Genomic DNA, 17,469 nt, shown 5'->3' with positions numbered 1-17,469 from the left:
AAAATGGAGATCAAAGAAGACACCAGAAAATGGAATGACCTCTCATGTTTGTAGACAGGCAAAATTACATTATTTAAATTACAATATTACCAAAAGTGATATACATATTCCATGCATTCCCATAGAAGTACCCATGATATTCTTCTCAGAACTAGATAAAAACATCCTGAAATTTTTATGGGAGAATGAAAGACCCAGAAAAGACAAAGTAATTATGAGCAAAATGAGTCAACTCATAATAGTCAACTTCAAATAATAGTACAGAGACATGGTAAGAAAAACAGCTTGGTGCTCTCATAAAAATAGACTCAAGAACCAATGGGAAAAGAATAGAAGAAACAAACCCACAGTGTTATTGTCACATGATCATTGGTGAAGGTGCCAAAAACTTTCAACTTTCAACTCAAAATGGACTAAAGATCTTGGAATAAGGCTGGAAATTTTTCAACTGTCAGGTGAAAACATGGGGGGAACAATCCAACACAGTGGCATAGGCAGCAACTTCCTAATACAAGGAAAGAATCAACAAGCTGGGTAGCATCAACTAAAAAGCTTCTGTAGAGCCATGAAGGCAATCAGCAGTGTGAAGATAGGACCTACAGAGTGGAGAAAATTTTCACCAGTTTTTCTTCTGGCAATGGATGAATATCTAGAATATGTAAAGAACTCAAAAAACAATGCCAGAAAACAAATAACCTCATCAATAAATGGACCAATAAGCTAAATACAACCTTCTCCAAAGAAGTACAAATGGCCAATAATTATGTGAAAAAAAATTCAACATGTCCAGCAGTTACAGAGATGCAAATAAAAACTCATTGATATTTAATATTTTTGAAGTTAGAAGTCATCAAGGATTGAATAATAATTTCTGGCATGGATGCAGAGTAAAGAGATCTCTTGTACACTGTGAGAATATCAAGTAGTACTGACACTATGCAAATAGGTATGCAGTTCCCTCAATACACTAGGAATGGAACTGTAATATGATCCTGCTATACCACTCCTTAGTAAGTCTGCATGCATGGGTATGTAGGTGTTTCTCCACAAAGAGATGTTTATCACAACAGAATTCACAATATCCAAACTACGAAAGCAGTCTAGGTGTCCCTCAAGAAAAGAATGGATAAAGCAAATGTGGTATATATACACAATGAAATCTTAGCCATAAAGAAGAAATAAAATTATTTTGTTTTCAGAAAAATTGAAATTGAATAACACCATATTAAACAAAATAATTCAGACCAGAAAGTTGAGGGTTCGTATGTTTTGTCTCATATGTGAAGATTAGAGAAAAAAGGAAAAAAAAAATCTCTTGAAAATAGAAGGGAGACTTAGAGTAGAGGAAATGAACCAGGAAAGTAAAGAGGGAATGGCCAGAGATGCTGGAGAACAAAATTGACCATGGTATGTTCTGAGCATGTACAAATATAACACAATAAAACCCACAGTTCTTATAATTATTATGTACTGATAAAAATATGGATTTACATTATTATTAACTGGTGGTCATAATATGCTACAAGTTGAAAATAAGTGTTGTATTATCTTATGATAAATATACATTACCTAATTATCAAGAATATTTTACAGGCCCTAAAACCTTGAATATACTTGTAATCAGGTATCTAAATTTTTTTAAAAAAATATTTACAGAAAATAGATTCTATCCATAGAGTTTTTTCTTTTTAGTACTTCTATTAATTGATTGTACAATTTTCTTTTCAACAATTTCTTAAAAATTTATTGAATATGCTATAAAGTTTCTTATTTTCTATTCAAGGACTTTTGTCAGACTTTTCCTATGATTTTAATATTATATATAATTATTATATATAAAATTAGTAAAGACCAATTTTCCTTAAAAGATATTGTAGTTTCTTCATTAATTATGGATTCCTGTGCTGAGTAATGTCAGGTTACAAAATGTTAAGCAGGTTCATTTACTGGATTTTCAGGGATATTTTATATTCTAAAGTGTATGTAAGTCTCTAGTGGAAGATATATTATTCATCATCTATTATTTAATCATAAAATACCTATGAATTCTTAATAGAACAAGTATTCTGAGGTACACAGTAAGAGGAATGCTAATTTAAACCAAATTCCCGAACCCCTGTCCACAGATGGAGAATTAGAAGTTAGATCACTCACTGTCTTAGGCAGAATGAGTGATTGTAGTCCATCCTTCCTGAGACTTCCTCATAAGGAGAATAAAGGGAAACAGTAGAAGAAGGCATGGCCTATGGAAGAGGAGTGATGGAGGAAATGGAGTGAGAAAGGGCAGCTGGAATATGGGGCCTCCTTAGCAAAACCAGCACAGGCTCCTGGTTCAGAGACAGGTGGTGAGAAACAGAGGAGGAATTCAGGGGATCTCTAGGACACAGCTGCTTCTCCTCACACTGCATAAGAAAAAAAGAGGCTTTGTGTTTACTTTCTCACCAGGAAAATAATTCAAACACACCCATATTAAAAAGGTACATCTTATGAACATATTAGTGAGTATGAGATGGCACGTTAGCTAGTGTGGGTATTTGTGCTGCCAAATAAAGCCCTTTCCATTCTAGTTTGGATTCCCTCATGACATAGTTGCCTAGCTTCTATTCCCATACAAATTCTGCCAGTCAACAGCACCCACTAAGCTACTGAGAGATACCAACAGCCTTTCTATTGCTTCATTCTTAAATACGGATGGATAGAAATAAAAACAATTGTGAAAATTTTGAAAAAAAAATAGATAAACAGAAACAGGTCCTCTTGCAAACAGATAACTAAGTGAATAGAAATAAATTTGAAGGATATAATCTTGTGAATGTGAATGCAATAAATTATACGGTGCTGTTTTTGGAGAAAAGCAATTATGAAAAATAATCCATATAAAATGTATTATAAACTAGCTTTTTAACTCACTTAAGAACTTGAGTAGAAATACAGAGTATATAATTGTTCAGGAAACAAAGGGTAATGAAAGCATACTACATGACACCACATTGATCCATATTATTAAATTACCAATAATTCATAGTCAGATTTAAGTTTTCAAAATTTAAAACCAACTAGTGGACAAAGAGCAGTCTAATTACAATTATGCAGCAGAACATAAATTTTATCCTTAAAGTTATAAAATGGTGACAGAAAGTATATATTGGCTAGTATACTTATTTATTTATTTTTTTTATTGCACCATGACACTCAGGCTTTGATCACATTCTTGGGATAAGGGTGCAGCCTCTCTATCCACTGCTGCTTCTAGGTCTTCAGGTTCTCTTCCTACTTTTTGAGCCTGTGGCGCATACCGTGTATCTTCTTGGGCCATAGGTCTAAGGGCTTAGACATCACGATGCCTGTCACTTTGGTGATACTCACCTGGAACAGTTCCACTATCAGGTCATCCATTTTTTTGGGAGCTCCTCCTCTTTGCCACTAAGGACCTGAGCCTTAATCTTGGCCAGAGCTGTAGGATCCACCAAAGCCTAAGCTGAGGGAAGAGCTAGTGTATTTTTATTTTAAAGTGTTTAATGATTGCACAAGAATACTGGGCTATTTGAAAATAGCCTTTATTAAATTGAAAATGCATAAATAAGCAATAGTAGGTCCTCCAGTAGGAGTAACACAGGGTGAGCAGTAGAGGAGGAAACCATTGACTTTTATTTTAAGCTCATAAGATTTTAAATTATATACATGTATTACTTTAATAAGAATAAGTCAAACTAAAAATAACATCTAGCAAAAAGATTAAAATATGGATCATTTCTCAAAAGACTCTGGAAATAAATATAAGAAGCCTTAAGATCTCTTTGTTTTAGAGATTGAAAATTTTCAGCCCTTACTTTCTAGTATTTCAAATTTATAAGGCTCATTATACTAAGAGTTACGAAAGCAGGCATGTTCTTAAGTTATCTTTGGGTCCCCAGTTTCAGGCAAGTACTTTTCATGGAGCGTATCCTCATGTGGTTGTACTACATAGAGTAATCATGCACAGAGCAGGGAGTGAAAGGCTGGTAATACACCAGAAGACAGGATCAACTGAAACACTAATGTTCCCTTAAAATAATTCTTTACCTAAGTTAGTAATCAAATAAAACCAACCACACTGCTAAAATTTACAGTTGTTTTCCATGTGAAGTTCTTTCATTACTAACATATACTTGATTCACATTTGTTCAAATTTCAAAACATTTTATATTTGGATACAGATATTAATCTCTTGTTATTGTTCTATTTATAAAGATTTAGTCATTGATCCATTTTTTAAAAACTCTTCTGAAGGAGGGAATTAAGTTTCTATAAAAACATTTGAAAATTTATAAGCTTTCATTTGTGCACACTAAATATTTTGTCTGTAATTTACATAAATTAATTATTAACCTTGATCTTGATAGAGATAGATGAATGTATCAGTAATGATACCAATATGACCTGACTTCTCAAAGAAACTGTGATTATTTTATTTTTGCATGCTTAATTATGCATGCTAATATTTTGTTATTCCTAAGTAAGCACAAATATATAGTTATTTCTTTGATTTTGTTCTATATTTTTTGGGGGTGTATGGTTTCATTGTTCTCAAATAATGTTGATAATTCAATTATTTTTGGATGCTGAAAATTAATGATCATAAATTTCCTGAATTGTTGTCTTCATGTTGTCTAATATTAAAAGCCAGAATTTTGTCATGTTGTAAGCCACTCTTTATTAACAGGGTAAGCAGATTTGCATATATAAGATGAATTTCACATATCCTGTCTTTTAATACAAACATTATTTTTGTTCAGAACCTATGACAGGGAAAATTTTTAACCTTATTGAGATTAGGAAAAAATAGAAGTGAGAACATGCTGTGAAGATTAAATGGAAAAAAATATTTTCTCACTAAGCCACTAAACTTAGATAGTATTGTTTGATGGTATGCACATGCAAATAAGGTCACATGCTATTTACTTTTATTTTTCCTGAGCCCTGGTTGTTTGACTTCCAATTCTCTATCACTAAAAGGCTATGCCTTTCCGAAGGGAATTTCTGCCTCTTGTTTCACAGGAAGATTGAGGTAGGAAAATAGTTTGTAATAAGAAAAGAAGTCAACCTTTGTCCTAAACACACAATAAACCTTCAGCATATTTTCTAAAGCTCAGCAAAACTTTGATACATTGTTTAAAAGTAGGGGCACAGGTGAAACTTTATAATTTTTAATCCTGTCTGGGTCTGAAGACAATCAATGTGAAAAATGAGTAGAAAACCTGGTTCTGGAAAAAAAATTTCAGTCTATGAGTAGGAAAGAATATGTGAACAGTATCTGAAGTCATTTTTAGATTAAATAAGATTCTTCTGCTTTCCTCTGTGTTTAATAAGAGAACTAAAGTAGCTCAGAACATAATGCAGACTTTTCCATTCAACCCCTAGACTGTAGGAGAGATGTAAAAAAATGGTTACACATTTTTTAATTTCAGTTCAGTCAATGAATTTATAAAGAATCCAGATAGCCAAATCTATTCTTAATTAAGAAATAATCTACATTATTTAGTGAAAAGCTCTTATTAAGAAAAGTTCAAATAATTTTTTTATATGTAATATAGAAAAAATATGTAATTTTCTTAAATGTGGGTATCAGGTCAGCAAACATGATACATGAGTAATTAAAAATGATCAGAATAATGTATATATGGAGATATCTTCACTCATATCTTTAAAAATAATGCCCTTACATCTCCAGCATATAAATACATAAATATATAAGTAGTGTAAACATATATTGGATTAAAATCTAGGTTAATTTTTAATTAAGGCAACTAAACAATTTATTTCTTAAATTAAAAATTTATCATCATTTTATGTAATTTTATCTGGAGAAATGACAATAATTTAATTTATGAAAAAATGGGTCAGCTTCTGTAGTTAGAATTTTGTGTAGATAGAGGGGGCAAAATATACACATTAATCCTTAGTATCCATTTTTGTAGAGCCAGTTTCTGGAGTTTAATTTTATTCCTTCTATTGGGTTTTATATCCCATTTGGTTTTTGTCTGCCTTGTAATATTTTGCTGGGATTGGGGCATTTAAAAACACAGCCATTTTTCTTGATCTTGCTTATTACCTTCTTGTATGGAAAGACTTCACTGATCTCCCTTGAGACCTCTTTTGAATACCAAAAATCCACTAATGTTCAATTCCCTTATATGACATGGTTTTGAATTTACATGTCACCTATGCACATCATCCTGTATATTTAAGCCATTCCTAGATTGCTTATATGCCTAATGTAATTTAAATACTACATAAGTTGTAACACTGTAGTGTTTATGAATTATTGACAAGAAAAAACGTCTGTAAATGTTCATTGCAGACACAATTTTTTTTTTCCTGAATGCTTTTGATCCTTAGATTATTGACTCTATAGGTGTGGAACCTGAAAGTGCATAGGACACTAATTGTAATAATAATAATATTGGGAATAATTTAATGTTAAGAAATAGTGCCAAATAAAAAAATTTAAAGATGTGAATAGAGAATGAATATATCCCATTCAAGGATTATTAAGATGAATTACTCATTATCTGGTTTTATTTTCTTTTATTGCCTTTTTTCTAGAGTTTCATATACAAAATCAGATAGTAATTTGCTTTGGGTCTGGTGTTTTCTATTCAGCACATTACTTTTAGATGAATTCATCTCTTTCCATGCATTATCAGTTTGTTCTTATCATTTTATATTTGTTTTTAAAAATTCTTCTGATTTATTGGACATTGAACCCAGGACTTTGCTTCTGAGTTATATTCTCAGTGCTTCTGAGTTATATTCTCAGTCCTTTTGGTATGCTGTGTTTATCCATTTACTTATTGAGCATTTTCATTTTTCTGGTATTTTACTACTAATAAAACTGCATTGAGTGTTAGAATTTATGTGTTACTGTGTTGTGTATTTTCACTTCACTTCAGTAAATATGTGAAAGTTAAATAGCAGAACTTTATGTTAAGTATACATTTAACTTTTTAAGAAACCATTAAACTGTTATCCAAAGTGGTTTTGTCATTTAACATTTCTACACAAAATGTATAAAATTTCTACTTTCTCCGTAACCTTGGTAATTGTTGGAATTGCCCATCTTTTGAATACTCATGCAAGTGTGAAGATAATGGTACATATTTTGGTTTTACTTTGTATTTGTTTAATGAGTAGTGATAAACATATGATTTTATTTATTGCTCATTTCTATATTTTGCCTTGAAAATCACCCATTCAAATCCTTTATCCCTCTTGAATCAGGATTTTTGTCTTGTAAAGGATAGATAATGCTTTAGTATCCTATTTAAGAAATAACTTTTATAAGATAAGATGGAAGACTGGGATGCTACAGACCCTCCCTTACCCATTGAAGATTTTGAATAAACAACAATGTATGAATCAGAACACCTCAGAAAGAGATCAGTAGTTAATCTGTAGCACCCAGGCTAGGGTAAAACCAAGAAGGGATTCCAGCAAAAGGTATAGAAAATCTCCAGTATTTAGTGCCCCTCCATATATATGGCATAACATGAATAAAAGGGAATGAAACATCTCCAACAATCCCTATGATTTCTCCCTTGAGATAAAAAATAAAACGGTGAATATGCATCCAAACATTCTAGGTTGTCTAGGGTCTTCTAGAAGAACTAAATTCTATCTGTCTGATTCTGAATGCATATTTCATCTGTGCCAGAGTTGGGAACTTGTTGGAAACAGGAGAGTGGCAGAATTACAGTTATGTCTACAGTCATAAAGATGAGCAATAGATCAGAAAACGTATGAGGGCCTAGAACCTCCAGTAGGGCTGATCAGTGAAGTCTTCCCCTACAAGAAGGTAATAAGCAAGATCAAGAGAGACGGCTGTGTTTTTAAATGCCCCAATCCCAGCAAAATATTACAAAGCAGACAAAAATCAAATGGGATATAAGACCTAATAGAAGGAATAAAATTAAACTCCAGGAACTGACTCTACAGAAATGCAGATCTATGGGCTGCTTTACAAAGAATTTAAAGCAACTTCCATAGCTTCCAATAAAATAACTGCCCAATGAGTTATAATAGCACACGCATAAACAACTAAACAAAGACAGAAAACAATCCATGAATAAAATTAGAATATCAACAAATAATTATAAACCACTAAAACAAATAAATAAAAAGACATACATGTAGAGATTATGGAGTTGAAGAATGTAATTGCTGAATTGATAAATTCATTACAGAGGTTCAATAGTAGATTGGATCAAACAGATGAAAAACATCTAGGTTAGTAAACTCGAAGAGAGATGTCTAAAAATGAGTCAGAGGGGAAGCTGGGTATGGTAGCACATGCCTGTTATCTTAGTTACTCGTGAAGCTGAGGCTGAAGGATTGCACATTTGAGACTGGAAGCAAAAACTTAGTGAGGCACTGTCTCAAAATAAACAATAAGGACATGGGACATAGCTCAATGGTGTAGCGTCCCTGAGTTAAATGCCCAGTACCACAAAAATAAATAATAAAATTAAGTCAAAGAGAAAAGAAAAAAAATTGAAGGAAACTGAAAACATCTTAAGAATTTTATGGGACTCTGTCAGGTTGAACAATATGTATATTATTAAACTCACAGAAGAAAAAGGGAAGAGAAAGTAAAAGGGAGTTGATTTGAATAAATAATGACAAAGCCTTACAAACAGGAGTAAGTTAAAAGACATATGGATTTAAGAATCACAAAAAGACCAATTGTAAGAAATACAAAGAGAAATATCCCAAAATACATCACAATCAAACCATCTAAAATTGAAGACAAAGAGAAAATCTTGAATTTTACAATAGTTTCATCACACATGAGGTATGTGATAAAAGTTATTAATAACTATTTTAGACGAAAAATTGCACAACAGAAGAGAGTGGTATATTATCAAATTATAGAAGAAACAACCTTAAACCAATAATACTGTATTCAGAAAAAACTGCTTCCAAAATAAAGGAATAATCCAGATAATCCAGATAATCATAAACTGAGGAAATTTATAAAGCTCATAATAAATAAAATGCTAAAGAAAATCCTTTAAATGGAAACAGAACATGTCCTTTGTCTCTAGATGACTTTTGATATTTAGTACAATGTAAATGCTATGAAAATAATGTTAAACTGTATTGTTTAAAGAATAATGACAATAAAAATATTGCATGTTTAGTACACAAATAATTTATTGTGGATATTTTTGATCCATGTTTCATTGAATTCATGGATAAGGAAAGCTCAGATACTGAGAGCCAACTCTTTAAGTTTCTCCATTAAAAGTAAACATAAGGATAAACATAGTAGCCTACAACCTTGTAATTTTGATGAATAAAATTTAAATGATAAAAAATTTTAAAATACACTAAAAATATGTTTATGGGTATAGTATATGTAAGTATTCAGTTGGGGAAACAACATAACATGTGCATAAGAAGGAGAATTTTCTATTCAATTGAAGTTGAGTTTTTTATAGAATGCTACAACTTAAAATATGCTGTGTAATGTAGCAGTAACTCCAAACAAAATACATGTAGAACATGAACAAAAGTAAATGAGTGGGGTATCACTATGAAAACAAAATTCTAAAAAACAAACAAAGCCCAAAACAGAAACTCATGTTGCACAAAGAAAAAAAAGTGAGACAGGAAAGAATAACAAATTACAAGACACAGCAAAAACAATTAAAAAATGCAAATGTAAATTCTTCTCTAATAGTAATGTCTTTAAATGTAAATAGACTAAATTCCACAATCAAAAAATATAGAGTGGTTGATTGGATTTTCAAAACCACAGAATCCAACAATATTCTGGCTCTGGAATCTAGGAATACATATAGGCTGAAAATGAAAGGATAAAAAATAATATTTAACACATAATAATCAAAAGATTGCAGAGATTGCTTAAATTACATTTTAAAAATACTTTAAATCAAACAATATTAAAAGATACAAGATTATATACAAGGGTCAATTCAACAAGAAAATATAAGAATCCTTAATATTTGTGTACCAAACTTCAGAGCTAATAAGCATATGAAGTTAATTTTGACATAATAGGAAGGAAAACTAGCATCACCACAGTTTTAGACCTCAAAAGCCCACCTTCAATACTGGCTACAACAACCAGATCAATAAGGAAGTAGAGGAGTATAAGCAAACAGAACAATTGGGACTAACAGACACACTCAGAACACTCCACCCAGCAACAGGATGTGTACATTCTATCCCTGTGCACATGGAACACACTTCTGGACAGATCACATATTAGTCAAAACAAAACAAAACAGTTCCTAGTGAATTCCAGAAGATGGAAATCATCAACCATATCTTTTCCAATCAGTATGGCATGAATAATTTTATAAAGAAAATATGTTAATTTAGCTACAGTTTGGAAGCTAAAGGCCCAAGATTAGGAAGCCCCATTGTTTTGGCTATTGGTGAGGGGCTATGTTGGCATCATGGCAGGATTGCCTGTATGAAGGAGATATCACTTCATCAAACAGGCAGCCAAGTAGTAATTCACAGAGTGTGTTCTCTCTTATAACTCACTCTCCTGAGAAATCAGGGGTCCCAACAGAACTGCTTTAATCCCATTTTAAGGCAGCCTCCCCAGAGCCTTAAGAGCTTCCTACTAGGCCCTACCTCTTAAGAAGTCTTACCATTTCTCAGCACTGTGACACTAGAAATCAAGCTTCTAAGACATTATCTCTTTGTGGATAAACCACATCTAAATTTAGCAATAACACAAGAAACTTAAGAGAAGTTTAATTTCATTTTTTAGTTATCATACTTTTATATATGTTTAAAATCCTAAATATATTACTTTTGTTATATTTTAAATACCCAATTGCTTTTTAAAGAGACTCTAAGAAAAATGTCTTTCCACGTATTTACCATTTCTAGTACTCTGTGTTCCCTTGTATATCCAAATTTTCAGCTGGTATCATTTTTCTGTTACTTGGAGAACTTTTTGATATTTCTGAAAATACAGTCCTGCTAGAGGTGAATTCTCTTGGCTTTTATCTTTCTGAAAAAAATTCTTGTATTGCTTTTATTTAAAAAATATTTTTACTGGATATAGAATTCTAGGTTTATAGGACATTTTTTCTTTGATCACTTTAAAGAGATTATTCCCCTATCTTTTTACCTGCATGGTTTCTGAAAAGAACATACTTTTTAATATTTTAGTGTGCAATATGTCTCTTTCCCTACCTGCTTTAAAGATTTTTTCTTTTTATTGATGATAAGCAGAAAGTTGATTACACTATGCATTCTTTGCGCATCTATTACTTAAGGTTCATTGAGATTCTTATATCTGGAAGTTGGTGATTATTTCTTTGAACATTTTTTCAGACCCATCCTTCCCAAGGTTGGATTCAAGCTACCACGTGTAGAACGTACAACTTTCCCCCACAGATTGCTAAATCTCTGTTCTTTAAAAAAAATTTTTTTCAGCCTTTCTTCTCTATGCTCAATTTTGGACATATTCTAATGCTATGCTTTTATATTATTTTCTTCTGTAATATCTAATCTACATTTAATCACATACAATAAATTTTTATCTCAGGTAATAATTCTTTTTGTTTCCTTTTCTTATTTTCTACTTCTGTCCTCATCATGGTAATGAAGAAATAAAGCTTTGAGCACATTCAGCATAATCAATCATAATTGCTTATAGTTAAAAAAGCTCATAATTACTATATTAATACTCTTGTCAGTTAACCATCACCTTTGTCACTGCTGGGTTTTTCTCTTTTTTCCCTTTGAGGAATAAAGTCCATGTTTTTCAACATATCTAGTATTTTTATTGCTTTAAGATACTAGTTTATTTATATCTTTAAATTTTAAATTTTGTTGTTTTTCTTTAAAAACTCACATTTTCTTCCAATAGTCAATTAAGTTTCTGGCAGAAAAGTTTGCAAGTTTGATCCTTTCAACAATTGTTTTTTTTTTTTTTGGGGGGGGAGGGTGTACTAGGGATTGAACCCAGAGCCATTTAACCACTGAGCCACATACCTATCCCTTTTTATATTTCATTTTGAAACATGGTCTTCCTAAGTTGCTTACAGTTTCACGAAGTTGCTGAGGCTGGCTTTGAACTTGGAATTCTCCTGTCTCAGACTCCCAAGTCTCTGGGATTACAGTTGTACACCACCACCATCTGGCTCTTTCGACATTAAAAAAAAAAGATATTAGAAGGTATTTGATCATAATCTATACATTTGGATTAATTCTGCCCACAACTCAGGCATGGCTTTCTTTTGAATTCAGCTGCAGTCCTCCTGCTCATAACAGGGTTTCCTCCATTCTGGCTACTGAGAAGTTAACACTCACTGGCCATTAGTATTTTCTGTCCTCTACTCAACTTACAGCTGCTCTACAGTTATTCTTGTCATGAACATCATTCTTTGTTCAGCATTAAGGAGTTTCAGTTTATACATTCACAGTCGGAATTTAAGTGAAAGATTCAAAGTAGTCCCTATGTATGTGTACAAAGGACTTTCACAGAGTATCTCTCTGTGTCCAGTACCTATAGACTTACAAATTTAACACTTTCCCTCGTAAGGTCTTAGGTGATCGTTTCAACTTTATACTTTTTCTTTGTACCTCCTTCTGATTATTGTGTCTTTATTACTAGCTGATTGCTTTTGTTTTCTAGATCATGAAAACATTTTGAAATGAGAAAGTAAACTTTTGTGAGATCTGTCATCATATCTGTCTACCTCCAGTCATCTGAGCAGGTTCACCATTTCTTTGGATAAATGACCTGTGATAGTCATAGTGATTCATGCCCATACATATGCACTGAAAGACATCTGCTCTCACCCACTCAAGGACACTGCATTAATTTTTTTAAACTTTCTCTTAATTCAGCAGTTCTCCCTCTACCAGTTCCCTTCCCCCCACCTCCCATCATGTAGCTATACTGGGTCTGTAAAAAAAAAAGGAATCCAATCATCTTTTCATGAGCCAACAACCCCCTCTGTTAATTGCTTCTATTTTCTGTTCCTTTATGCAGATAGAATCCTCAAAGGATGGTCTATACTTTGCTTTTCTGTTATTCTCATTTTATTTTCCTTTAGAGTGAATTCAATCACATTTTTGTTCATGATTCCATGGCAGCAACTTTGTATGAATACCCTCTGAATTGCCTCATCTGATCTAATCCAGTCTAATCTAATCCTTGCCCACCAGGTATTCATCTATTGTAACAGTTGGAACAATTGATCAAGGCAGCATGTTCATTACTTGGTCCCAAATATTATTCTATACTCTGCCTCTGCCTCTCCTTTAATTTCTAATAGTACCCCATTTGCTGGTTTATCCTATTTTTCTGAACTTGTCATCCTCTGAATGAATGCTCTGTGGCTTAGTTCTTGAACTTCTTCTGTATTCTCATTTTCTAGATTGTATCATTTTATTTCATAGTTGTAAATTCCATGCACATGCTGATGGCTCCCAAATTTATAAGTCAAGTGCAGACTGCTTTCTTAATTCCAGCCTTATATAAATTTGTCTACCCAAAAGATTCATTTGGATGTAAAATAAACATCACATAATGATTTTGCTCCTTCTCTTGTCTTTATTATCTCACAAAGGATAATTTAATACATTTAGCTCCCTGGACCAAAGGTCTGAGAAGTATCCTTAATTCCTTTTTTCCTCACAACCCAAACCCTTACTGAAATCTGATGGCTGTACCCTTACAGTAAACTCCAAATATTCCCTCTTTCCTTCTGTTCCTGCTTCCTACTCCTGTGAAGGACACCATGACCTTTCTGCTGTTCAGCTGAAGTAGAGTCTAACTTGTTTCCATATCACTTTCTCCCTCAGCCTTTTAGTTATCTGCAATACAAAATTCAAACAGTGGACAAATCTTCACACTAGAAATATGTTATACATTCAGGCAAATAAAGGGTTTGTTTTTAGACTTTCTGAATTAGTTCTACCTTATAACCTATTTATTTTCATAATTTTAGCGTGTTAAAAATCTATCCCATATAATCATCAATGCTATTAAAGATTTTTTCAGTTTTCTCTTGATCATAGCAATAAATTTTAATTTTTCTATTTTTTTTAAACAATTAGCAACAACATAACAATCTAGCTATCTAAAATTTTACTCTGAAAAACTCCCAAAAAGGAAATATTCTCAAACCATGCAGATCATTTACAATTGTGTATTAAAATAAAAGAAACTCACCCAAAATGAGTAGCATAAACTTAGCACCTATGCTGTGGGGCATTTCATTCTTTCACTTCTATAAAAAGTCAACAGTTCTTTTGAATGGGTACAATAATTATTTCATTATGCATTTCTCCCTAATGCTGAATCTCCAGCTGAAAATAAATTGTTTTTTCGTGAGAAAGAAATGGCTATCTTCTTCGTCACTTTTCATGATTCACTTTCCTGTGCTGACTGATCCAGTCTGCTTTTGACTGATGGTAGGCGGCAACATATGGTGGCACTGGGAGAATTTATAAAGAAGTCTGCTGGTGGTAACAAATAAACATTCAGGAAAACCCAGCTGTCAGGAAGAATTAATAAAGGAGGAAAATGCTTGGTTAGTAGAGCTTCTTACAGTGAACAATGCCAATTGTCTGCAGGTATTTCAATTGAGTTTCTCTCATCAGGTCAAGCATATTAATTTGTAGCACTATATAGAATTTAATGTAGTTGCTAATGTGAGTACTTGGTTACTTCAGATTCCAATTTTTTGCAGTTTGGTAAATTTTTTTTGAAACCAAGCCTCTGAAAACCAAACAGGTAAATTGTGATACCACAGTACACTATTAAATCTAATTATTTCTGCTGTGCAATGCAGAAATTCAAAAAAGGCTTGTGAAAATATTTAGAGGTGGAATATCAAAAATGTGTCATTAACATCTTGGTAGTAATAAGGAATTTTAGGTTTCTAGGATGGTTTCCTATATAGTATGAATAAATGTATGTTTTGAAAATGAATTTTCTTATATCAAAACAGCTGCCAAGCCCTGTTCTGCCTTTGAATGCCAAGTATTCCCTTAACATTTTTTTAATTATTGTTAACATATTCCTCAAAGAAGAGGATTAAACATTTCCTAATCAAGGAATATGAGGAGACAAAGGAAAATATCAATAGTTTAAAAAACTTTTTTCTTTTTTGATTATATTCTTTCAATTTTACTTATATCAAATTCTTCTACTCTTTACAGGTTAAAACCCTGGCTTATCTCTGACACCCAAATCAGTCAGTTCATTTCAAAAGTAGAAAGTACATACATTTTCTATCAAACATTGTAATGCTTTTTCTTTTTCTTTTGGATACCAGGGATTGAATCCAGGGGCACTCAACCACTGAGTCACATCCCCAGCCCTATTTTGTATTTTATTTAGAAACAGGGTCTCCCTGAGTTGCTTCCTACCTCACTGTTGCTGAGGCTGGCTTTGAACTCAGGATCTTCCTGTCTCAGCCTCCCAAGCCTTTGGGATTATAGTCATGTGCCACTGTGCCCAGTAGTGAGCTTTTTCTTATTTGGTTTGTAATGTTTATGATGTAAAATTCTCTGTCATGTTTCTCTAGTTTTTGTATGCTTGTTTAGTTTTGGTGTTGTGGATTGAACCCAGGGAAGCTTTTTACCACAGAGCTACATGCCCATCCATCAAAATGCAATTTTTAAAAATATTTTTAGGTTGAGACAGGGCCTCACTCTGTTACTTAGGGCCTTGCTAAGTGGTTGAAGCTAGCCTCAAACTTGGTATCCTCCTGCCGCAGCCTCCCAAGTAACTGGGATTATATTTGTGCACGATCATGCTTAGCTATTAGTTTTTAAATGTAGTTCTGATTCTATTTACACGATTAAAGTTTCATTTCTTTACATATCAATGACTTTATTCTTTTTTATCTTTGGAATGTCTAACAAACTCATCTTCTCCAGTCATAATAAAGGTAAGGATCATCGGTTTTCTAAAACTTACCTTCATATGTTAATCAAGAATAGAATTTAAACAACAGACAACAAAATTCTGAGCTTTTATTCCTCCGTATACAAGATATGAATCCCTGACACTTAAGTCCATATAACAATGTTTAGTGTTGAGACTCCAGCCAGTATTAAAATCTACTGGTTTTGAGATTGTGATCAAAGCTCCTCTTCCTTTTCTCTATCAATGATGAGGACTTCTTAGAATTTTGGCCTTTTTAAGTTGTTCATACTACACGAGAAACCCAGTGCTTCCTCATATTCATTACCATCTTTGAATTTCCTCAAGTTAAATTCCCCATTCACAGACAGCTGGGAAGGGGTATATTGGGGAAAATCAAATCAACCCATTAAGATTGATGGGGATCCCTGAATAAACATTTCAGAATTTTGACCTGAGCAGATCTAGAGACTTGAGTTAAGTCCTTTAATCCTTCGCAAGTATTTAGCACTATCTGACATTTCATCTCAATTTTTTCCCTTATAAATTGCACAACAGATTCCTCCATTCTACAGCATTCTCCTGTATACTTTTTAAAAAATATGCTTTATTTCTTAAACTCCTTAAACTGTCCTTTGTTTCATTATCTGCAGGATAAACAGTGAAGTCAAGAGTTGTAAGGCAAGAAAGACCCTTTCATAAATTCATTTTTTCCCGCCTAAATATATTTTCTAGCTTTATGGAGGAGATAGTAGTTTCTAATTCAAGAACTATACAAGGTAACTTAAAGGAAATACTTAATAAATTGTCTGACATGTAAGAATATGCAATGAATAAAAATAAAAACACCCCTGAACTTTCATTTCTAATCATCTACATCTCCTCTTACATCTTCAGAAATATAAATCCTTCATAAACTGATTTATCCCAATCTGAATGGTTTTTCCTCAATAAGTCTTACTTGTTCCCAGTTACCATCACAAGCAAATTGTTCTTATAGATTTAAACATCTCCATGGTCTTCCAAAGGGAGACTATTCACGTTCCCAGGTCCTCTCTGTTATTTGCACATTATATTTCCCTGAATGAATATTTAAGCACATTATAAACTTATAACCATATTATAGTATTTAAGTACATCATATTATGATACCAAACAAGCCATGGAGTTCAAACCACTAAACATGATTGGGCCACCTACACTTTCACAGGCTGTATTCAATGAAGAAAAGATACTGCTTGTTGTTATATTGAAATTAAATTAGGGAATTAAATTAGGTAAAGGAATAAAGTGCTGTATATGCCTAGCACTCAGTAGCACTGGGTGATAACAGTACTCCTGATTCTGTTTATCTTCAAAACTTTAATGCTTTTATTCCAAGTCTATAATTCCATGGATTTTCTAACACAGCCAACACTATGGATTTGTGTACTTACAGAATATCCATTTAATGTCTCTCCTTGAAAAAAAGTTCATTCTCCAGTTACTAAAGCCATTTAGGGTTGAAACGTTATGCTCTACTTTATGATATATCCGATCCATAAAGGTGGGCCAAAGGG

The 17,469-nt window shown here is 32.6% G+C and overlaps 1 pseudogene; it reads right to left on the bottom strand.

Annotated features, from left to right (window-relative positions):
* Positions 1–3,192: 3,192 nt before the first annotated feature.
* Positions 3,193–11,158, bottom strand: LOC143640939 (large ribosomal subunit protein uL29 pseudogene; annotated as a pseudogene).
* Between the last annotated feature and the right edge of the window lie 6,311 nt (positions 11,159–17,469).

Source organism: Callospermophilus lateralis, unplaced genomic scaffold (genome assembly GCF_048772815.1).
Source record: "Callospermophilus lateralis isolate mCalLat2 unplaced genomic scaffold, mCalLat2.hap1 Scaffold_79, whole genome shotgun sequence".
NCBI lineage: Eukaryota > Metazoa > Chordata > Mammalia > Rodentia > Sciuridae > Callospermophilus > Callospermophilus lateralis.
The sequence above is the reverse complement of the archived record's forward strand: the minus strand, read 5'-3'. Positions and strand labels throughout refer to the sequence as shown.